Source organism: Falco naumanni, chromosome 3, assembly GCF_017639655.2.
Source record: "Falco naumanni isolate bFalNau1 chromosome 3, bFalNau1.pat, whole genome shotgun sequence".
NCBI lineage: Eukaryota > Metazoa > Chordata > Aves > Falconiformes > Falconidae > Falco > Falco naumanni.
Genome location: NC_054056.1, coordinates 35,557,517 through 35,582,634, shown reverse-complemented (window position 1 = coordinate 35,582,634; position 25,118 = coordinate 35,557,517). Strand labels below are relative to the sequence as shown.

Sequence of the window (25,118 nt, the reverse complement as noted above, 5' to 3'; positions counted from 1 at the left end):
GTGGCTGAGCACCTGCCTGCCCATGGGAGGTGGTGAATGAATTCCTTGCTCTGCTTTGCTTGTGTGCACGGCTTTTGCTTTACCTGTGAAACTGTCTTTATCTCAATCCAGGAGTTTTCTCACTTTTACCTTCCTGAATCTTTCCCCCATCCCACCGAGGGAGGGAGGTTAGGGTAAAATGAGCATGAGGCTGCTGGGAATTAGTTGCCGACTGTGGTTAAAACACCACATATGCTTGTGTAGCTTTTTCCTTCTCACCACTGCTCCCCACTTTGCCAAAACGCATGGACCCAAGAGAAGGAGAAAAAAAAAAAGGAAAGGGCAAGAAGATATTTTATAGAAGGAGAAGTATGTTGTGGTGTTGAAACGTGCGTCACGTGGCACAACACTAAGAAAATGGAAACTTCAGTTTCACTTGCAATAGTTACAGTTCATTAGACACTCTTCTATATATGTGTATACACAAACACGCGCAGTTAGTTTTCATTGTATGCATGCTAATTAAAGAATTAAAATGGCTTTTCCAAATGTAGCACAATTTATTAAAGCTGCTTCCCTTAATGCATCTTGCATGCTAAAACCAAGTACTTGGAATGTGGCTCTGATTTTGTGAATATGACTGTAGTTCCTGCTGCGATTGGGCTGTGAACAAAGGGGAGAATTTGATTTCTATTTTGTTATATTGGCTTTATACATTATAATTTGCCTGATGGACTTGACTGACCTTCTCAAAGCAATATAAACTCTCAGACTGGTTTGCAGTCTCTATCCCCTTTCCGATTCATTGCCTTCATCAGTGAATTGGATCTGCTGTAATTCACATACACTCTGGTTTGCAGACTTGGGGGTTAAAAATAGTAATAGTAATAATAGTCAGAAGACTTGGAACTAAATTTAAGAGATTGGAGAGAATGTAAGAGTAAAAACTCTGTGGAGACTGATGTAATCATGAAAGATGTTTACATGTACAAACCTATTTGGACCATAAACCACTTTAATAACTGATGGGGATCCTTAACCCAGGAAAGCCTTTGTCATGCAGAGCAGCGATTGTGCTTGCACTTCTAAACTATTATTATTTTGTAATTTAATAATCAATTCCTTGACTCTTTGGAGCACTTCAAAAACATGGCTACATGATTTTCTTCTTTCCTGAGCAGTTACATAAATAGATGCATAATGCACTAATTGCAGTAATTATTTTTCATCTCAGAATTATCATTAATTGTCCAGGTAGCTAAATGCAGCTTATTTTAATTTTAACTGTGCTTCCCTGCCCCTGTCATCGACCCCAGAATTCCTCCAGCTGTCTCCTTCCACCCTCCTGGTTCCTCCCCTCTCCCTGTGCTGTAGCAGGAGGTCTCTCCTGATTTCTCCCTTTTGGCTTGTTAAATCTCTGGACCAAACAGTTCCAGGGTGCCAACCCAGGGAGGACCAGCAGTTGTCTGCCCCTCAGTCCTCCATTTTTTTCATCCTGTCTTAACACTGATGTGTCCTTTGTGTTGCCCCTGTTTAGTCACCAGGTGCATGCAGGCAGCCTTGAATGCTCTACAAGCATCTCTGCCTGTCTCTCATGAGAGCTGCACCAGCGAAAAGCAGCATGCCATGAATCACAAGACCTGGCAGTGCTGCATATATCTCTATGTTCAGGAGCAAGCAGAGGGTCAGCTCTTCAGGTGAGACCTTTAGGGCAGCATTTTCTGCTTCCCCGGCTGTAAATCATGGCTTAATCTTCCTTCTTTGCCACTTGACCCCTTTCCTTCAAAGGTTGATTCATGTTTCTCCTTGAATATCCTCTAACTTGGGAGATGGTTGGGGAACAACGAGGGGAATGTTTGATAGGTTTATAGCCTTGGCTATTAGGAAAACAATAGTGTCTGTGAGTATCTAAACAGTAAAAATGCCACGCTTTCTACTTTCATGCTAACTAGGTGACTAAGGCTCTGCCTAAAATTAGATGGTTGGGGAGGCGGGGGGAGGCAGAGTTTGGGACTAGGGATTCTTGGTGAATAGTGGTCCTGCCGCATGGGACATTTGGCTACCATAGTCCGTATACTGCAAAAGTATTGGCTTACCTAGCTTCAGGGTCCTGCTATACCAGAAGAAAATAGAATTGCCTGACTCCTTTTCGAATTCATGCAGACTTTCTGCCTCTTATGCACAGGATGTATAAAGGCATCAGATGAAGGCAAGCTTCTTACTGTCAAATTGGGCCTTTCCCATTTCTGAAATGGTTTATCTCCCTTTGATAGCTGAGTCATTCAGAATAAGGACTGTATCTGTGGCAAGTGAATTTGGGAGATTTCATCCCAAATGGAGTGCTAGCTCTAGTCAGCCAAGCAGTCTTGGCTGCTGCTGTGTGAGTAGGGTATATATGAGACCCAACAGTGAATAATCTTGGTCAAGTCTTTTCCCAGAGCCAGCACAAATATTTGTGTGCTATGCACTTGGAGCTGGAATTCCTGGCAAGGGAAACATAAATACTCGTAAGAAGCTCTGCATGGAGTTGGTGGAATGCACCTGACCCTGGATTAACTGGGAAGGAAATGGGAGCAAAAGAAAAAAAAGGGGCATGTAGCTAGGGTGAATAGCTAGGGCCAGCAGGCAATGCTGACAGCTTTCTCCACTGATGTTTGCCTACAAAGAGCTTGTTAAGTACTGATATGTTGCAGGAAAAATCAACTGGGTTTTGTTGTTTGGTTTTTTTTTTCCCTCCTCCTGACCTTTGGTTTAATAATCTAAGCTCCCAAGGCATTTATCTGCCTCCTTAGCCAGAGGGTGTGGGATGAGGGAGTTCTCCAACATTAGGTACTGAAGGAAACTAGCTTTTAATTTAGGTAAATAAAATTAAATGCTCAGATAAAGTGCTGTCTGCAAAAGGCAGTGAAAACTAGCCTCTGCTCTTGGGATTGGGTATGTCTGCTTAGTCTTCCAACACCCTCAAAAAAGAGCCTGGAATTGAAAGCATCCCTGTAACCTTGGCAATGCTCTCTGAGAAGTGTGGTGTGCTCCCCTGTATCAGTCTTGCTTATGTTTTGTTCGTTACTGACCAAGCACACCAGGGGTGAAGCATGGCTTTGCCCAGCGACAGACAGAGGCTTGGGCCCAGAGGTATCCCCTATAAAATGTTGCTATGAGGATAAGGCTTACCTGCGTGACACCAGATTATTTTTCTTTTTACTGAGAACAGAATTTGATTTAACAAATGTAAAACCAGCAATTTTTTAGGGGTGGAGTGGGGTGAGGGAATCTTGCATTTCTTAACAACCTGACACGGTCCTGTTGTGACTGGGTCACAAGTGGTGTTCCCCAGGGCTCAGCATTGGGGCCAGTCCTGTTTAATATCATCATCGATTATCTGTGTGACGGGGTTGAGTGCACCCTCTGTACGTTTGCAGACAACACCAGGCTGGGCAGGGATGTTGATCTGCTTGAGGGAAAGGACGGATCCACAGGGGTATCTGACAGGCTGGAGCGATGGGCTGGAGCCAGTTGTGTGAGGTTCAACACGGCTCAGTGCTGGGTCCCGCACTTGGGTCACACCAACCCCACGCAGCGCTACAGGCTGGGGGCAGAGCAGCTGGAAAGCTGCTTGGTGGGAAAGGACTTGTGTGTGCTGGTCAACAGCCAGTTGAACATGAGCCAGCAGTGTGCCCAGGTGGCCAAGAAGGCCAACAGCATCCTGGCTGGTATCAGCAACAGAGTGGCCAGCAGGACCAGGGCAGTGATCGTCCCCCTGTGCTCAGCACTGGTGAGGCCGCCCCTCGAACCCTGGGTTCAGTTTGGGCCCCTCACTGCAAGAAAGACATTGAGGTGCTGGAGCGTGTCCAGAGATGGGCAACGGAGCTGGTGAAGGGTCTGGGGCACAAGTCTTGTGAGGAGCGGCTGAGGGACCTGGGGGTGTTTAGCCTGGAGAAGACAAGGCTCGGGTGGGACCTTCTCACTCTCTACACCAGGGGTCCTCAAACTTTTTAAGCAGGGGGCGGGCGCGCGGATGCAGTGGCAGGCAGCCATCTGCGGCTGCTTGGTTCCCCCCCCCCCCAACCCCAGCGGGGGGGGGGGGGAGCTGGATTGAGGACCCTGGTGGGCCGTATCCGGCCTGCGGGCTGTAGTTTGAAGACCCCTGCTCTACAGCTGCCACCAAGTAGTTTGTAAAGACAGGTGGATGTCACTTTTTTTTCCCAAGTTAGAGGTGATGGGACAAGAGGAAATGGCCTTAAGTTGTGCCAGGTGAGTATTAGATTGGATATTAGGAAAAATTTCTTTCCTGTAAGGGTTATAAAGCACTGGAACAGGCTGCCCAGGGAGGTGATGGAGTCACCATCCCTGGAAGTGTTCATAAAGTGTGTAGATGTGGTGGTTAGAAGTACAATTTAGTCGTGCACTTAGCAGTTCTGGGTTAACAGTTGGACTTGATGATCTTAAAGTTCTTTTCAACCTAAACGATTCTAGGAAAAGAAAAGTGGTCATGCAGGTTGCAAGTATCATTTGATGGCTACGCTGAAACCATGTGACTGAGGTTTTAGTGGTATGAAGGGTCCTTGATGCCCTTTCTGTGGAGGCTGGTTGACCATAGCAGCCATCAGTGCTCCTCAGACGAGGCTTCCTGCATTGCTCTCCTCAGGAAGGAGTACATCTCCTTATTGGACATTTGACCTTAGCTCATTGCATGTGCGAGGGCAAGAAAAATATTGCACTGAGTTATAGTCATTGCATACTACCCAATTTTAAGTGTGTCTGGGGTATAGCCCATGAGTTTTCACTCCGTGACTTTTTTGGATACTTTACCAGCCACTAGCAGAAGAATTAGCCTGTTTTAAGGAGGAGCTGTAAGAAGGATATTTTAAGAGCTTTTAACACTGGAGATTTTTGAGTGCATCCATACAGCAAAATGCGTTGATTTCTCCTGATTTGAGGAAAAGTCCAAATTTTAGCTTCCACATCCCTCTTCCATTGGCATTAATTATTTTATTTAAACTGTGCTTATTGAAATACATAGGGCTTTTTTCTGCAACTGAGAGAGGGCTGAGCTCTACTTTAAACCTGTTTTTCTGATTGAAATGATACAGCTATCCTGGGTAAGATGGTGCATGGCAGAGAATTCATATGGCTACAGCCCGAGTGTCCCATCTCAGCGGTATTAGTGAATATACACCCACAAAGCGCTCACTATCTGCAGAGCACTGGCAAAGCGCATGCTTTGTGATGTCTAGTCTTTCATGATGTGATTAGGGCTGTGCTGCAGAAGTGGTTATGATTCAGGACTGCAAAGGAGTTTCAAAGTATTTTACAAATTGAATGTTCAGTTTGAGATCTGAGCTGCTTTGGGGTGAGGCAAAGGCAATGATTCTGGAAGTGGCCAAAAGTGCAGCTTTCGGATTGCTACTCGTACCTGCCCTTGGGCCAAACATTAATCTCACAGGGCACTTGTATTCCCTGGGCACACAAGTTATGCCAAAACGCATATGTAGTTGGCCATATTCTTTGCTGGGATTAGAGGGAACTCCATCTTCCTCACCCTTCCCAGGCAATTTGCCACAACAGCAGGGGGTGGGGGTGAGTGGTGGGTGAAGAGTAAAAACACTTCATTAGTTTGCTTTGCCACCACACAACCCTGAAATCAAGTGATACCTGTGGTGAAGCACTTCCAGCGTGACCTATGCAGGGTTCACCATTTGGGGTGCTCTTGCAGAGAAGCATCCTTATCCAGACTTGAAGCCTCTATGAACAGTGAGAGTCAAATATAGAATGGCAGTGAGCTGGTCAGTGCACTCGGGGTCGGTCTGAGGTGGTTTGCTGGACTTGTAGAAGCACTGTTGAAACGTTCTCTTTAAGTTTATGATGGATTGGACCCAGGTATGGCACTTGCTTGACACAGGTTGTTCATATCACCTTCTTATGGATTAGACACCGAAAGGTAGGTATCTATGTGAGCTCGGTCTACGGTGTCTGTCAAGCTTCAGCTCATCCTGATAAGATAGGTGACTCTTGAGGCTATTGTGATGCCCCAGAGTCTCTGAGACACGTAGGAGGGCTGGAAGTTTTGGCACAGGACTGTGAATTCAGTTCATTCACTACTGAAATAACAACATTAGGCATGGTGACATGCTAGGACAGCTCAAGTGGCACTAGGTGCCCCCCTGAATCAAATGAGAGAATTACTACTGATAGTTTACCTTCAGGGTGAATGATTAAGACAGCTCAGTTTGTTCCCACCCAACAAATATTTCACAAAGCAGCAGAGTGACCCTAGGCTTTTTTTGTGAGTTGTAGGGTTGCTTGTACCTTAGCGGGACTGAAATGATTTTTGGACATACCCTGCTTCGTCTGTGTATGGTCAAGAGAGGCTGAATGGTGTCCTCATGGCTAGGAGCCTCACCGACCTCCTGGGGTGGCAGATGAATCTGTGCCCCTCAGCTTTTCTGAGCTGACATCAACCAGTAAAGACTTCTTGCTTGTTCATTTTATCATTTATGGGTATTGTTTCCTTTTTTCTTCACTATCTTACCTTTACATTTGATAAGTTGGAGGTATAGCTTAATTTTTTCCATTTTTTTTATTTTTAAAGCTTCTGTTAAAAAGGTTTTAATTCCTGTGGAATGCAGATTCATTTAGAGCAGAAAGATATTTTAAAGTTGTAATTTACTGAAAGAAGATTTTTTTTTAAGTAATTCAGACAGAAGCTTTTAACTGTCAGCATGTTTAATTAAGGGTAGGATTTAATAATATTTTATATGATTTTGTTATACTGCTTGTATAAGCTTTAAAAATAATAATAAAAAAAAATCCATAAATATTTTGAAATGTCGTTTTGATTCCCTTAATATGTTAAACCTTCAAAGTAATACCTTCCCTGTTCAACTCAAAGCGGTCGGATTAACTTTATCTATCCTCCATTTATCGCTGCTGGCATCAGTTTTTGACATGAAAAACCTTATAGGTTTGGCAGTAAAAATGGGTTGCCAGATTGCAACATTTGCATTTAACTGTATAATACACTTGCTGCATTAATAGCTGTATTTATGTGACAGATCTCACCCTTAAGAATCCCAGAGCTCCAGCTAAATGGCATCTCTGTGATAAATTACAAAAGCTGGTGATGAACCGCAGAAATCTCCAATGATGATAAATTCATCTGCTTTTGACCACCTTCCCTGCTTAGAGAGGTCCTTGGAGTATCTGTTCACATGCCTGAACAGTTTCTAATGGTCACTACAAATCAATCTGTCAGAGAAGTTTTTCTTTTCAGTGTTTTCCTCCCAGATTGCCCTTGCCAGAGGTCTGAGGTGGCCAGAAACCTTGGCCAAAGCAATAGCATCTCCCCCCATCAAGGCAGCCTTTGGAAGCAGGCTGTGAATTTTAAGCCATGAAGTGATGGAGCAATTGTGGCAAGTGATGGATGCTTCAGGAGATGCAAGATGGGGACAAAGAAAGATGGCACCTGTGGGATAACCAAGTATCTCCCTTTTCCTTTGGAAGATTTCTTACTGCCGCTGCTTTTTATTTCATTTTTTCATGCTTTCATGTCTTGGATCACAGTTTCTGATCACTCCTTGGTGTCTCAGTGAGTCAAGGAAACAAGACCATGGCATCCCACTCAGTGCTGGTGTCTCTTCAGGTGAAAACTGCGTTGCATGGGAGCCCCAGCCTTCCCACATGTTCTTGTTCCCATCTCCACTTTGCAGATTTGCCCATCAGCTTTCGGTCGGGCTGGCTAAACGCTATGGCTGTAACATCTTAAGGGGAAGTGAGGAACAGGAGAAGTTGGTTTCCGCAGAGTGAGCCCAGGTCCGCACATTCACTCCAAGGAAGTAGGCTCTGCAGTATCATTCTGCAGTCTTTCCGCCCATTCAGAGCACAGATCTCGATAAACAGAGAGATGACTCTTTTCTTCTGCCAGTGACTAGATATTGTATAAATAAGCCTTCTCCCCACCTCACACACCCCTTCTGGTTTGTTGCCTCAGGTGAATAGTGTACGCTCCCATTTTGGAAGCCAACTGCCGCCTCGAGCAAGCGCTCTATTTGTAGCGAGAAAAAAATGACACTACCAGAAGTGTAGCCACATATTGCTGTGTGTAAAAATACTGCCATGCTTGGTCTTTTCATACATTTATTCTAAGATATTTATCTGGGAAATGCTGAACTCACGCTGATGTTATTTTATTTTTTGTTTTGTGGGTGACAGCAGGAGGAATAAATAAATAGAATAAGCTACTTCCTTTTCATCTCTTGGACCACCATTATAACAGCAATACTTTTGTTAATTTTTCAGAAGCTTTTATGAGCTTAATAGCTGAAAAATATGAAGATCTCTCCCCCCCCCCCCCCCCCCCCCCCCCCTTATTAGTCAAAATACCAGCTTTTTAATTGGGGGTTTACTTCTTTTGCCTTTCTTGTGTGTTAGAAATGAAATGTGGAGTGGAATTGTACTAGGTTAAAGATTGGCATTTTGAGTTAACAGAGCAAAATTCATCCTCCCTCACCTCAGAAATCAAACTAACTTCAAATATTTTGCCTCTTTTCTCCCACAGAGTTAGAGATAGTGAAAGATGAGTTCACATTCTGTTAGCATAGCCTGCAGAGGGCAAATTTTATTATTATTTTTTTTTCATTTCTGTTGAAATATCCATGGGCAGGAAGTTTATCTAATGACTCAAGATCCTGATTGGAGTGACTTGCCTCTGGATTTGTACATACAAGCTTTGTAAACTTTTCTAGACCAAAACAAAATTCCTGGAGGGGGGACAGGATGGCTACGTGTTTATGGTAAGTTTTTATGCCCACAGTTAGACATTCAGTGATGCAGAGCCTATTGATTGACTGGAGGGACCTGTGGGATGAAGTTTGTTTAATAATTCGTGTTTGCAGCCATGGAGTGCACCGTTGTCAGGGCTGAGCATCCATTCTGCCATGGAGTCCTTCAGGGATCTGACACACTGATCCAAACATGCTAATGCTTATTGGAATACTTCTGTTGGCTTTGTGTAAGGTCTCATTTATTCTGTGAGTCTTACACTGGCCATAAAGCCAGGAGCAGCGGTCCCATCAACAAGAATGATGTTTGTTGTGATCTATGGCTTCAGCTGATCCATTCGGTCACATTTCTGCAGGCTATCTGTTGAAGCAATTACCGTCCTCTGGAAGATTTGCTGGGTTTGAGGGGGGGGAGGAAAGAAAGAAAATAATAGAGTCTAATCTCAGAGAAGAGTATGAGGATCTGCCAAGCTGTTGCTTGCTGGAGAAGTTGCTCTGGATTGCTAATATCACCGCATTTGTTCATTGCAGCGCTCTAATGGGTGATTCCTTTCATACCGTGCTCAGTCAGGAGCATAATAAACCCTCTGCACAGAGACAACCATCCATCTTCCCATTGCAGGTGGTATCACCAGGGGTTAATCAAATCCTTGGGTGGTTTGTGTGGACATTGGATGTTTTAACTGAGTAAGGAGATGGTTTTGGGCAAGTAACACTTCCACAGAGCAGTAATGGGACATCAAAATGAAGTCTCTCAGGGGATTGGGAATAAGCCCCTTTCCCTACCTTGTTTGAAGTAGAACTGGGTAAGCCAGATGAGGATGCTCTTTGGGAAGATGTATTGGAGGAAGAGAATTGAGTAGTGCCGCATGAAAATTACAAAGAAAAGAAAAGAGAAGCCAAGGAATGATAATTTTAATACACCATTGACTGGTTGTTAATAATATCTCAGCATTTGGAATTTAGCATGTAACTTAGCAGATTTATTGCAGAAAATGCCTGTGATTAGCCATGGGTCCATGACCTCCTCTTGAATAACAAAGCTGAAGGTCAAGTGTTCAACAAACATATGTGTTTTATTTTGAAGAAAGTAAAACCTCAAGGGGTTTATATGTGTTTACCAGGACATTTTATATTGCTGTCTCCTTATTTGCTCTTTCTGTTCACAAAACACAGATGCAATTTGTACATGGAGAGCTTGCCTGTTCGCATCTTGTGATCTTCATGCATTCAGTCTTGCAGAATAATGAACAAGTAATGTCATGTTTCTTTCCAAGATCGTAATGTCAGAAAATGGTGGTTTTCTTTATAGATTTAAGATAATGAGGGGGAAAAAAGTATTAGTTCCCCTGTACACATCCTTAGGGGTTAAAGTAGCTGAGGAAGAATTTTCATCCTCCTTTAAAAGTTATTCTATTAATATTAATATAAAGTAAGTCAGTCCAGAAGGTCAGGTCTGTACACATGACCCCCTGCACTTTGCAATAGTAAACACTTCAATAAAATTTGAATGTTTGAGTATCACAAGTGCTGGTGCCACTTGGTCCCATGGCAACAACCATGTTACAAAAGGTGCAGATGAAGAAAGAAACTTGTTGGAGCACTTAAAATGCAGAGCATTGAACAAGTGTTGTGTTTCAACTGTATTTCTCCTTCTCTTTCTCTTAAGCTGCAAGAAACAGTAACCCTGTGCTCCAAAGCCTTGTGTAACACCTTTTTAGATGGTGTTAAAAAAAATGAAGAAATTTGTGGCCTTGAGGGGAAGTGATTGTGGCTGGAGTCATCTTGCTGCTTGGAGGCGAAACCTGGAGTGGAGGAGGAATACAAACATGGCAGGAGAAGGAGCCACAGCTTTTGTTTCTGGTGCTGACTCCCAAGAAGTGCAAACTGAAAAATCCTGGGTATGGCCAAAATTAGCATGTACCTGATCTATGCTGTCTAGGAGCTGTCAAGCTCTGCCTTTGAGCCAAAATGCTACTTCTAGATGCCTTTTTGGTCACAGCCTTATGCAGGACCAGAGGGAGCTGACTGAGATGACTAAGCAAAGATGTAAAAGGAAAGAGGCAATACAAGCTGACATAAGTTTGATCAAAACAAATGCTGCTGCCTGTGGGATGGGGGGAAGTAAATTAGTACCATTCATTCAGGTGAACCTGTCCCTGGTGGAAGGAAGGAGATGAGAGCAGAAAGGCAGCCTTACATTGCAGATGCATATGCAGGTTCCACACCTTGAACACTGTGTTTTGGGCCCTCACTACACGAAAGACATTGAGGTGCTGGAGCGTGTCCAGAGAAGGGTAACGGAGCTGGTGAAGGGTCTGGAAAATAAGTCCTGTGAGGAGCGGCTGAGGGTCCTGGGGTTGTTCAGCCTGGAGACAAGGAGGCTCAGAGGAGACACATTAACACTCTCTACAGCTGCCTGAAAGGCAGTTTTGGTGAGGTGAATTGTTGGTCTTTTCTCCTAAGTAATAAGTGGTAGGACAAAAGGAAATGTCTTGAAGTTGCACTAGGGGAGGTTTAGATTGGATGTTAGGAAAGCATTGTTCACTGAAAGTGTTGTAAAGTGCTGAAACAGGGTAGTGGTTGAGTGACCATCCCTGGAGGTATCTAAAGACATGTACACATGGCGCTCGGCGACATGGTTCAGTGGTGGACTTGGCAGTGCTGGGTTAACAATTAGACCTGATGATCTTAAAGGTCTTTTCTAACCTGTGTGATTCTATGACAGCGCAAAGGCAGCTGGACCAGGACAAGTTGGGCTTGTGTTGGCAGAGAGTGGTGCTGACGTGGTTTGGGTACTGTTAAAACTACTGTCTGCAGATGGACTCCTAAGAACTGAAAGAAATTCATGAAATCCGTACTGTGAGGTCTTCCCGCTTATGTGCAGGATTGCAGTGGTTTTCCCGTGTGAAGCTTTAAGCGCACTTGTTTCCTTTCACTAGAATCATCCACTCGCAAAGTCCAGCGCCTGGCGTTTCTGTTGCATGTTTATGGGAACGCATGTATTTGCAGTCACGTTACGGTACGACCAGGTTAGAGAGAAAACCATCCGAGATAGTTCAACTGGCATGGATGGATCATTTCTGTATGTAGACCATTTAACCGTCTGAGCCAGCAGATTGCAAATGGGATTTAATATGGGTTAGTATTAGCTGATGAAATGTTTGAGAAGGTGGGCAAACCAGCAGTGTTATTTGCCAAAAAGCAGGTTACAGCAGCAAGTTGACAGGAGATTTAGATTATAGTGTTGATAAAGCTCCTTAACCTCTCCTGCTTGATTTGCTTCTGGAATAGAAGGAAAATCCAGCTATGTCACATTGTCTGAAGAACACAAGTGAAAGAAAGTAAGATTGTTGAATTGCTGAGCATGGCAAATTCCCCCAAGCCCTGCAGAATAATGTGTTTTAGCGATGCTGTACAGTTTATAAAGGTCAGTTTGCACTTCAATTACAAATCTAGGTTTAAAGGTTTTAAAGGACACAGGAAAAAATACTGATTTCCACCACCACCACCCCATCACCACCCCCGCCCCCTTGTAATTACCTATTGAAATGCTGATAATATTTCAGGCTCATTTGTAAAAAGATTTCACAGTACTATAGCAACAGGCATTTTAAAAGCCTCAGTAGAAATGCTGGAAATCTAGCTCCTAGTTTTATTTCTCCATTTTGCAGATAGACAAAATAAGCCTTGTGAATTTGTAGGGGTTTACAGTGAATTAATCACAAAGTTGGGAAGCAATCTTGTATGAAAGGTTCAGTCTAATAGCAAACCAAGTTTAATTAAAAAGAAGACACTTTTTTTCTTTTTTTTTTTAATCCTTTTTTACCAGCGTCGTGGTTGATAATCTTCTTTATTAAATATGATTTCAAACAGAGCTGGGAGCACAGGGTCTTTGCACCCTGGTTAAATCTGGAGTTAACTGGAATGATGAGAGAAAAGGTTTCCAGCAATGAGGATATGACCACAAAAAGGGATAACCTTTTTCTCCTGTGTAGATAGGATCGGAATAGGACAAGAAATATTTAAAGTAGGTGAGTAGATGCCTGTGCATTTTACCCAAGTGCTCCCTTACCATGGATGGCAACTGTCCCGTAGCTTCATATATGTTTCTTCCTTTTTCTGGGCTGTACCTGAATGACCACGCTGCTAACAAGCCATAAAAAGAGAAGGTTGGGTCACAAAGTGAAGGTTACTACATTATGGGACCAGACCATGCTAATTATGGCACTGAAAAGTGAATGTGAGTGGATCCTGCTAAATTACTGCATTTCTCAGGCTGGTAGATGGAGATTTTTTCCTCTCACACCAGCTGAGGAAAGCTCCCTCCCTTGACACATGTGCTGCAGCCTATTTTATATGTGTCTCCGTTCAACCAATTATGCCTGAGAGATGGACAATTAAAAAAGCATCTGTTTTCATGGCAAGAGGACTGTGCCTCTGGCGTTTTACATGCTGTAGCTGTTTTCTACATAGGGGAAGAAAATTAGGGAGGGAAAATGGGGTCATAAGGAATCAAAAAAAGGAAAAAAGCAAAAGAAGAGAACTTGGAATATTCTCTTCTTAAAACTGTCAGCTCTGTGGGTGCCTCCTGAGCTGCCTGGCTTTGTGTAAACAGGAAAATATTTAACAAATGGATTGCCAATAGGATTGATGGAAAGCTGATCTCTGCAGTTTGCTGCTGATGCTCTCGGGATGGGTGGTTGGGTCTTGACACTGGAAATGCTTTTGGGCATCAGACTGGGCACATGTCACCTGACATGGTTCCCACAGCAGGCACACAGCCTCTGGGAAGTGTCAGGATGCTTCTGCCCATTCTACCTCTGGCAAAACAAGGGAGGGAGGGATGCTCTGGGTGGAGGTGATGGACTTTAGGACTGTGGCTTTTCCCTATCCTGCCTTGTAGGAAAAGTCACTTGGGTCATTGCTATGGGAGATGAAATAAGCTAAAAGACATAGGGCAATATTCATCATGTATTTTCTCGTATCCAAGCTGCTTTTTCTGTGGGGCTCACATGTGAGACAGCTTAATGCCAGCATCTGACCTTGGCTTGGACAACTGCCTCTTAGCAAAAGTCATGTCCAAACCCACCTGTTTCCTATAATACAGCTCTTCCCACTGTGGTTCCTTCTGTATAGACAGTTGTGGGCTTTTGGAGGACAACTTTTCCCAAGTCTAAGGTCACTTGCACACTTAGCCAGGAGAATTTGGGAGATGGGGTATAATGTTGGGACCCAGTAATTCCAGTCATACTCATGGAGCCATGGCCATTGCCTTAGAGAGAAGTGCTCCAAGTAGACATCACATATGCTGTTTAGAGCTTGTTAGTCACAGCCAAGGAAACGTCAGCTATATTTCATCCTAATTTTTATGAAGCCACTGGGGCTCAGCTTCTTTCTGCTCAAACATTGTAACCAACAAGTATTACTTTAGCATTTAACTGTTTTTTTCCAAGTATATAACTATAGATAAATTGTGTATGTGAGTGTATATATATATCTGTGTGTCTATGTACACTATTAGACACCTTTATGTAAATACGTTAAACAATTTATTAGCTATATATAATTATAATCTTGTATTGTGTTTCCAAGTGCCTTGTATGTTCAGCATGAGGAGTGTCTGTCTTCCAGACAGACACAAGAATTGAGACATGGAAGGATTTGAAAAGAAAGAAAAAAAAAAAAAAAAAAGAATTTGGGATTTTCATTTATCTAAACAGTCATTCAGCAGCTGTCATTTTAGGGACACAGTTTTGTGGCCAGTGGAGTAGTTACAGAGCCTGATCCTGCTGCAGTAGTTTCTGCTGCCACTGAGAAGGTTTCTTCAAGCTCTGTCTTGCAACACACAGGTAACATATATAAGAATAAGAGCAGAGATCACTTTATGTGGATGACCTGGATATACAGTCATAGCTATACGCCTCTTCTCTTTCAAATGTGTAAAATGCATTAAATGTTCAATATTTTAGTATTTGGGATCTCTTTCAAGACTGCTGACTTTTTTTTCTTTATTGTTTAGAAGTGAAATGAGTATGTACAGTACAGTTCTCACACTTATCAATTGGCAAGATGATGGATAAAGCAGAAAAAAAGAGATGCTCATGCTTGTCAGTGATGCTTATATCCCACTAAAAGCAAAACGCTTATTTGCTTGTGAAGATATTCCTTAATCCAGCTGCTAGATCACAGAGTGATTGTGCAGCTCTTCGAAAGCCAGAGCATCTCTTATTGCAGTTGTCCAAATTTCCTTTTCAGAGAAAGTACATTTTCCCTAGACTGGCCTGAGCAATTTTTCCAATCTACCCATCCAAATAATATATGTAAAACCGTAGATGCACCTGCTTCCCTCATTGCATTCAGCGGGGGCTGCAAGATAGAGAGCGCTGGGAAGATCTGGTTTATGCATGAGTTGCTGTGCCTTCTCAGCAAAAGGAGATTATTCCTGTGCAGATGGGTAGTGTTACTGAGAAGTGCACCTTGGTGGCCTGCCTCTCTAGACTCTTCCCTTGGTATTTGGCAGGACTCAAGGTGAGGGACAAGTACCCCTGAGCAAAGTAACTTATTGCTATGTAATTGCTGGAGTGTACTTCTGTTATTTAGAGGTTTGCTTCTCATGGCGGAATTTTGGCTTGAACTGTATTCAAATTGATGTTTTTTCCTAGATTTTTGGCAGGGAATGGTCAAGTTCAAGACATAAGTAGTTGGCTGAGCCCTAACTTCTTACTTTTTCTAAAGCATTAAGGAATTATTCAGTGTTGATTAGGGCTAAAGAAAAAAACAGCGAGAATAAAGATGTGGTCCAAAGAGCTGGTTCCTCTGTTGTATAACGCTAATGGTTCTGTTGTATCATGCTCTGAACAGTTCACAAGAAGCAGTCCTTGCTGGGTCATGGCCAAATCTGCTGCTTTTACGTGTTGGTTAACACCTGAGTAGGAGTTCTTATGGAGACAGATGCATCTCAACAGGAGCCAGAATACACCCAAATAACATCAGGGTATAGCAGCTTGGTTTCCCTTACAAAAAGAAAATGGGAAGAGAAGGAGTGTAAGCAGGCAAGCTTACCAGTTCTGTGTTGCATTATATGTGAATATTGTCCTAGAAAGAAGGCTTCCGTTGAGTCTCCCATGAGAGGCTCCACAGTTTCTGATGTGACGTTCCTCTCTGAGGTTTCTCTGTACAGACAGTGTCTTATTAACATGAGCTGTTGGACCTATCAAGAAAATGTGGTAGCTTAATAAATGATGATACAGGCAGGGTTTTATTCATAAATGATGGCGCGGATGGAGGCACAAAGAGGGGAGTAGGAGCTGAAGGAGGCATTAAATCTGGCATTTGTAGAGTGGGAAAATCATCAGCATGAGGGAGAGCTGGAAGATGATGAACTGTTTATTGTGAGAGAGGAGAGATTTATGATGAACATGTGAACGGCTCACTGTTTTTCCCATCGCCTCCTGTTTTCATGGAGGAATAGAGTTTCTAGCCGAAATCAAAGTTTGCCTTAGAAAGAACGAAGCACTGTTCAGAGAATCCAGGAAAAATAAATAACGTAACTAAAGAACCTCATATTACATTTTAAACTACCCTTGGCACAGTGTAAGATGATTGTAAAATTGCAAAGATGCCTAGAAAACACAAACTCTGAATAATTCCTGGGTGAAATGAAGAACAGGATTGACTTCAAAAGAATGCGATACATAATAAAGTTGAATAAAATACAGAAAGCTAACTCCATCCTTTCATATGTACCCATAAGCATTCATGTTTGCTTTTTCCATGCCCTTCTTCCCTCCCTCATCAATTGGCTTAACAAAAATTACTCCCTTTCTTTGTGAACTTTCTTGCCTTATGCAAATACGACTGCACATCTTTTACAGCCCAGTGCCTCCCACCTTGGTGGATGCAGCAGCACATCTGCACTCTAATCTACCTGCCTTATCCTTTGTTTCCTGCCCATTGTTATATGTAACAGTTGTGAATTTGCTTTATTTTCCTGCGCACACTTTTTGATATCTTTTTGACTCAAAGATTTAATATAATCATAATATATAATTATTATATTATTATAATATATAATTAATTATAATATATAATTAATTTATTAATTAAATGCTGAATTCATAGATTTGTTAGTTCCCAGTGACCGCTGGTTCACTTAACTGAAGCTTTAAGATCTGATCAAAGTGTATGTATATACGTAGGTGTCTGTTCACCTGGCAATTGCCTGGTTTTGTTTGTATGCAGCCATCAGAATATATTAGTGAGATTATTCTGTATTTAAAGAGGAGCTGGTCAGTATATAAATGTCCAAGGGCTTGGGAAAGATGTACACTGTTTGTCATGAGTTGTGTTTTTCTTCAGTTCTGAGTTAAAGTTCTTTGGTGGGTTTGTTTGATGGGGGTTTTCTTAGGACTAGAGTATTTTATTTTTTTTTAATCCAATTTACTTGTCACAGCTGTGATTACTCTATGGGAAGCAGCAATGAACAGATTATTTTTAATCCTTTTTTAAATCATGTTCCCCTCTTTAGTTTTTAGCCTCTTTAGTTTTGTGCTGTTATCACATGGCTGCATAGTCTGAGCTCTGTGTGTTGTAGAACATTTAACTCTTGACTTTTGAAATCTAGGTGGGTAAAAATAAGGACAAACAAACAAACAAAAAATATGTAATCCTTTCTGTTTACCTACAAAGTTTGCAGACTGGCGTCAAGGCCATCCCAATACCCATTTTATTCAGGGAAAAGGTTTTAAGAAAAAATAATGTTCTGTACCTCTATGGTACTGAAAAGTAGTAAAGTAATTCCTCTCTGAAATCTCTTTAATCTGATGCTTTAGTGCATCTTTGTGTATATCCCAGAATTATTTTGTTACTAAACAATTTGTAGCAATATCTTACAAATGCTGCAGTGCAAAATTACTGATTCAGTGTGTCACCACCTTCCTTCTTGATCTTGAGTTTTCCAGGAGACAAGCAGAGGAGCCCTGACTACCCCCCATGCCCCTAACAAAGCACATGAACTAACACTAGTTCAGGCTTTAAGCTTTTAGATTTTTTTAAAGATGTAGGTACAGTGATCCACGTTATTTTAGCCAGTCACTCTCCCAGCACCTTTATAAGGGAAAAACAAGAATGCACGGGTAATGAAGGACATGTCAAACTCATTGTCCCTCTCGCAGCTCATTCCCGTCCAGATTTGAGCTCTTTGCCTTTTGACCAGAAATGCTTCCAGCAGTATTATTGTAAGTTAGCAAAGAGGAGCCTCTTTGGCCCTATTCTGGCAGACTTTGCATAGACAGAGATGCCGCAGAAGGGAGTTCGATACGTGTTGCTACACACTCCACCATCGATTTGCACGATGGGTGTGCAGCACTCCTTGATGTGGTAATTAGGGGACGCCCGATTTAAACACCCTAAAAAAGGCCTGCTGTCATTTAGTTGCTTGTTTACTGGGTGGGTTTATTCATTTGTTTGCTTCAATAAATAACCTGAGTAGTTTGAAAATGTGCACAGCAAAAAGCCTGTGTGGTTGCAGTCCCTCTGGGGTGTCCCTGCTCCATCATGCATCCTGAGATAAAAATCTGTTATTGACAAACAGTTTGTTGTGTAAATGTATATTTAAAAAAAAATAAATAAAATGGGAAAAAAACACCACCCACCTACCCCCAAACTACAACCAAATAAACAACTAAAGAACATTCAAATTGAGATAAATTATATAATAATGTGGCAACGAACGTTCTATAAAAATGGATTGGGTCTACCCTTCAGCCTGGTGAAGTGGCTAGGCTTAGATTTGGTCTTTGACTTGAGTCCTTGGCTAAAACCAGTGTTTCTTGGTGAAATAATTGCAAGTAAAGTTCCAAGCCTAAAATAATTCATCATGGCCTGAGCGGTTGGGTTTGGCATATACCTAAATTTATGTCTATCTTTCCTTTGTTGTGTTGATGTCCAGCCTCCTGGTATTTATTACAGTTTTAGTCAGCGGTCCTTTGAACATCAGAACGAGGTATGTAAATCTCCTACAATGTTTACTTCTTTGGGACAACAGCTGTGCTAGAAGCAGTTGTAATAGTAATCAGAATGGGAAAGATTGCTGGGAGGTATTTTAGTTGCTGTCAGAATCAGTAGTTCGTTTTCAAAACAGGGCTGTTTCTCTCAGGTCAGCACTATAGCAGTAGTCCGGGGACTGAAGGATGAAGCAGAATACATCAAAACCGTCAATTTGCATGGCAGTGTGTCCCCAGCATCTTCTAGTGACCCCGACCTTGCAACACCACAACATTTTGCATTTTGTTATTCCCCCTAACTTTGCTGAGGCAGAAGGAAGCACACCATTTTATATGGAGTCATGGTTTTATTGTTAGTTCAGTTAATGTTTTAGCAGTCTGGTGGTCCTAGTTATCTAATGACTACAGGAAGGTTCATTAGTAATACAGTTATAATTGTTATTACCGGTGCTTCTGTCTTGTTGGTTCCCAACTATTCAGGCTTTCTATTCTCTTTTGTCTCTCTCAAGTTGGTTTTACCTGGTTAACCAGGAAGCACTGCTGTCATGACCATTGATGAACCATGATGAGTTGTGTTTACAGACTGGGATGTTTGCTACCATCTCATGTTTGCACTCACCCATACCTTGTTTTACTCTAGAATCATAGACAAAATAGCTTTTTTTTATTATTATGAACTGATGCTAAAGTAGAACAAATTGGGCAGTGGCAATTGTCCAGGCAATTGTTATTGAAGCTAAAATAAGCTCAGATGTGGTCAGGTCAAGACAAGCTTAGACAAGTCCTTGAGAGCTTGCACTGTCAGGTCAGGCCAAAGCCTGTGGCTTTTTACAAAAAAATGACAAAATCATGTTTTCTGCCTACCTTTCTTGTCAGAGCAGCAAGCAGAAAAAACAAATGTTGGTGTGAATAATAATAAAAAACCCAAGTGGCCTGTTTGTTCATGACTAGTGGGCAAATTGCAATAACCAAGATTGAACCAGAAAACACAATTGAGACTGTGTTACGGTTGGTATAATAAATGACACTGTGTTATGCCCAGTCTTTCCAGATCTGAGAACTGATTTTCAAACAGGGAAGTAATGATTCTGAGTGACTAATGTGTCCCTAATTGGACATGTCTTGAGAGAACCAGGCATTATACTTCTTTGAAGGTCTAATGTTGACACATCTGGAATGTAGCCCTTTTTTCCAGGGTTATTTTGTAAAATATGAGGGCAAGAAACAAATGGTACTTGCTATTTGATATGTGGCACGAGGAGCCAAAAATTCTTCTATAGCTTCCTTTACTGTTCAAAAACTCTTCCTCTTCACATGCGTGTAATACTGGCACATGTATGTGTCCCTGAACAAAGAGAAGGGTGTGAACTAGAGAAAAAGTGTTGAGGACTTACATTGTTTAACTGTAACTGGATTTATTTTTGTTTTATTTTTGTTTTTTATTTGGGATGGAGAAAATGCTCACCACCTAAAGGGGGCCTACAAGAAAGCTGGAGAGGGAGGTTTTTTTCAAGGGCATGTAGTGCTAGACAAGGGGGAATGGCTTGAAACGAAAAGAAAGTGGTTCTAGATTAGATATGAGGAATAATTCTTCACTACGGGAATGGTGAGACACTGGAACAGGTTGCCCATAGAAGTTGTGGGTGCCCCATTGCTGAAAGTATTCAAAGCCAGGCTGGATGAGGCTTGGAGCAACCTGGTCTGGTGGGAGGTGACCCTGCCCATAGCAGGAGCGTTGGTAATCTTTAAATACCCCTCCCACCCAAGCCGTTCTATGATTCGATGATTTTTGTACATCTGATAAATTTCAGATTCTTTCCATTAAAAATAAATATATCAAAGGGAAACAGAAGATTTCAGCTTTGTAGTTTTTGCATAGTATGATTCCCCTCAACCTGTTTATTTATTTATTATTTTTTTCCCCTTTTTTCTCTGTATCAGCTGGACCTAGATACGGCCTCAGTCTGATACAGTGGTGAAGAAAAGCTGAGATATAAACCTCAGTGTATACTTGTGGTTATAAAGTCTAGCTTGAAGATGTCTGTGTTCTGTTCATATCAGGTCATTTAAACTATGCAACTAAAAGGTGGTGGGAAGGGGGCGGGGGGTGGGGAAGAGAGTGCAGGAGATGGGTGCTGTGTGCTGATTTTCCTGCGTGAGAGCCAGGTCTTTACAAATGCATACTATCAGGATTTTCAGTAAGTGCTTGTAGTTGAGCAGTCAGCCCCGTCTGCTCTTGTGAGTGATGCATAGGGATGGTGGTGAAGCCCTGAAGAACCTTGTGCATCTTTGCATCTGGACTTAGATCAAGCAGAGAGCTTGACCAAATGACTGCCAGTGATCTCATCCAATATAAATTATTCCATGATTCTAAAATAAAATATCAAATACTGGTATTTTCCCATGAGGCCTCATCTCTGTTGCCCATACACATGGATAACTATGTTGCAGAGAAGCTCTGTCGCATGTCAGTTTATGAGGCCACCTTAATATAGGATTTTCTTGACCAAAGGGTTATCCTGATTATGCATGGCTGAGGTATGGAAGTAAAATCACAGCCAGAATTTTGTGGGTGATTAGAGAGTATTTGGCACTTTTAACTTTAATCTTTGCAAATCTATCCAGTCCTCCCGGGTAAGTTGATACACCTCGTCACTGTGCTATCTGACCCTTATTAAAATTCTCACAATGTGTGAAGGAGTATTGGGGAGGTTGTTGAAGCACCTTGAAGATGTATACAGGTTGTGTTGGTTTCAATGATAAATTTTGCTCTGGATTTAACTAGATGGTGTAGATAGGATGGGTTTTAAAATGGTTTGGCCATTTTTTCTTATGTATAGATGGGGAGAACAGTGACGTTTAGAGGAATTTTTTAAAGTTTTAATGATGCATATGTTGAGCTATGGGTATAAACTCCTTGAAGGTGGAGTAATTAAAGCGTACTTGGAAAGGTTGTTATTTGCAGCTTCCAGTAACACAGATTTAATCTGGTTTATCTCCACCCTTTTATTGTAGATTCAGCTTTGTGCTTTTGTGTGTTTTCCCACCTTCTCCCACTGGGTTTTGCCTTTGCTTTCAGAAATGGCAAGTAGTCATAAAATGATGGAAATGAATCATGGGGATGTTGGGGTCTGGGCAATAGGCTGCTTGTCTCTCACACAGCTTCTCATTTACCCCTGTTTTAACTCAGCATCTGACTCCTTTGTTTCTCCCAAACATTTCCCCTGCAGAAGAAAAAGAAGAGGTTGTCCTTGGCCTCTCTGCTGTCACCACCAGCTGATGCTTGTTTGGAAAGTTTTTTGTTGTTTGGGGTTTTTTTCCCTTTTAGGAGTCTTCTGGAGTTTCCTACATTTGTCGATGCTTCTTCCAATTCCTCCTGTATTTCTTGATTTACTCCGAAGGATCTTTCAGTGTCCTCCCCTGGGAGTTTTGATTGCCCTGACACTGAATTAAACTATTAGGAAGTTATTAAACTAATGGGAGTTAAAACATTTTGTCTTTCTCTGCCTGGCAGGGTGGTATTCAGGCTCTGTATAATCATGTGCACACACTGAATCTTAAATTTCTTATAAAATTATAATTTGTTAATTAGACTTTCTCTGTCACGTACATTAGACTAATGCTTGCAGCTCATTACTTGTCTGAGGACTGTCCGGGTGGCGATCAATCACCTTGGGATGTAAACAGGTTTGTGGCAACTGACCTCCATAATCCAGTGTTTGAGGGATATGGGAGGAGAAGGCTTTTCCTCCCCAGGGGCTACTTGAAAGCACAGTGTGAGCTAATGCAACGCTGAACTGAGAGCCCTGGTGTGTATTCACAAAAGTCAAATAGGATGGTGTTGATCTCTGAAGAGGAGGGAAGAGGGACACTTCAATGCACTTAGTCACTGTGGCTTTTTCCATGAAGAAGTGTGTCTTATTGAAATCACAGATTGATAAAAGCCAGCTCCAGCCCTGTGAATGTTTAGTTTCTCCTGAAACAAGCCCTGTCAGCCAAATGCAGCTCTTCATGGAGTAAAGCTTGTTCTACTTGAGAGGTGGTGCTGAGGATTTAATGTGTACAGAGCAGTGAATATAGCAAAGAATAATTAATAAGACTAAAGCAACCAGCTATGCCTGCTTGAGCAACTAGATATTTCTATGCCCCCTCAGCCAATGTCTCTCACCATCTTCCACTTCCTCAAAGGTTGTGCCACACCAACATAGATGGGCATACATTTCGTGGCTCATCCGAAACGCTGAGGGTTTGTGTCCTTGGTGGCCTTTCAGAGACCAAATTTGAGGTCCTCAGCACACCATGCCCCTTCCTCCCCATCACGCACATTCACATCCGTGCTCCCTCGCCTTGCCAGCTCCTGCGCAGGTCGGGCAGGGTAGAAGGCAGTGCAGTTTGCCCATGAGCTTCCTCTGCAGAGCCTCACATTAGAGGCGGCTTATCTTTGTGTGTTCTTTTTCTTGTGCTACAGGAAAGGAAAATAGTAGTTTTGATGCTGTGTGCATTTAGCAACCTTAATGCTGGACTGGCAAAGCAAGTCAGAAAAATAATACTTTGTGCTCAGCACGTAAGGGTTTAAAATGAGGAGGAGGAGTGTGGTAGCAGACCAAGCTTAGGCTTTGCCTTGCAAAGGCAGGTATTTCAGTACTGTGCTGTTCCGCAGGACTTGTTTTAGCTCAAACTGGGTGTTAAAGAGCTCAGGTTGCTTTTGTTGGGCTTGTAGGTAGAGTCAGAATCTTTTATCAGACCAGGTGTTAGAGTTGAAAAAATAGATAAGCTTTCTTCAGATGTACAAGAGCTGCCTTGTAGGCCTAAAGCTTCTTCCACTTCTACCACACATTTTGATAAAAAATGTTACCTCTGCCCAAAAATGTTGTCTTACATGTGTTCTCAGACCATCGCAACTACAGCAAATTACTACTGTGTTGCCTTGGGAAAGGAGGGAGATCGTCCAGGGTATTCTAGGAGAAAAATCCTCCTTTTTCTGCAAATGGTTGGAGCTGTTGTGTTTCCCTGGTGGGACTGAAGAAGATCCCTTTGGGGAACTTCTCCTTGCAAAGTGCTCTGCAAATACATCCTTCATATGCACTGTAGCTCTAGGATGGAAAACCTAAGGCAAATTTTAGATTTTAAGGCTGTCAGCTGACATATTGCATGCCTTTCTTCTCTAGGACTGGGTGGTAAAAAACAAGAGGGGGAGTAGGACAATAAATTACTGGAGGGTATAGATTACCTGAGGGAGGAAAGGAGATTGTCTCATGTTAAATGGCAGAGGGAAAAGGTAACAGCTAATCCTTGATCTATGGAGCAGAGACAGCTAAGGTCTGTTTACAGGGAGTGGTGACAAGTATAATAACCAGTTACAGCACACTCCCAGGTATGAGTCCCTCAGTCTAATGCCAATGGGATATTAAATGGCAGAATAAATACTAGTAACCATAGAACATAATCATGTGAATCTCATGCAGCACTTTCCATTGCTCCTTTCCCTTCCCCTGCCCTCCCCTCCCTTCTCCTGCCAGGACTGCAGAGCTGAAAACAAACGCAAAACTCCTGGTATACAACTTGTCCTGATGCTTTGGGTCTCATTTAAAAGCTTGCAGGGATGACTAAAAGCTGTCCTGACTCTCTTTAAGCACCATCTGATGGAGAAGCAAATGACTAACCCTAACATTGTCCTTGAATTCGACAGCAAATTGCGGGCTGAAGGCTGCCTCTGTGGGTTAGCAGGTCAGTAACATTAGCACTAATGTGCATCTGCACACCCGGCCCCGGCAGTGAGCAGAGGTGCCACTTACGTGGGTGATGATTGCCAGCATAAGAGGAAGAGCAGATCATACAAGAGCTCATTTTGCAGTTAGGAAAACTTAGAGGTGGAGGAAGGCAATAAAAGAAGGGGAAAAAAAAACCTCAGTGGATTTGTATTTGGAAACGTGGAGGAACTGCAAGATTTTGGATTTGGTAGTTTATATTTCCTTGTGTCCTTGAAAGGACTTCTTGAAACAAAAGTTATGATGGCTTGATTGGGATCAATTCAGAAGAGGTTCAGAGCTCTGTTTTGCATTGACTTACAACCAGCTGTGGTGGCTGGAGACATCCCCACCCTGTGTCTCCTTTGTCACATGTGGACATCAGAGCAGGCAGAGAATATTTTTGTTATTGTGGCAGTTAATCACACAGCTTTTTAGCAATACAATTAGTTTAATTCTGTCTTTTAACTGAATCCTGGAGATATTTTTCTGTCTCCCACCACCTTCCACATAAGTGTGCAAGGATCGGGTAGGGCCATGAACAGGAAGAACTTGTGGAGTTAGTTTATTCATCAGGGTCCTCCTGTTTACTTCCATCATCCTATATC

At 42.3% G+C, this 25,118-nt stretch overlaps 1 protein-coding gene across 7 annotated transcripts in view; it reads left to right on the top strand.

The window, feature by feature from the left end:
- TSNARE1 (t-SNARE domain containing 1) overlaps window positions 1-25,118 on the top strand; it is a 506,791-nt gene that overhangs the window by 182,606 nt on the left and 299,067 nt on the right. The window lies entirely within an intron of this gene.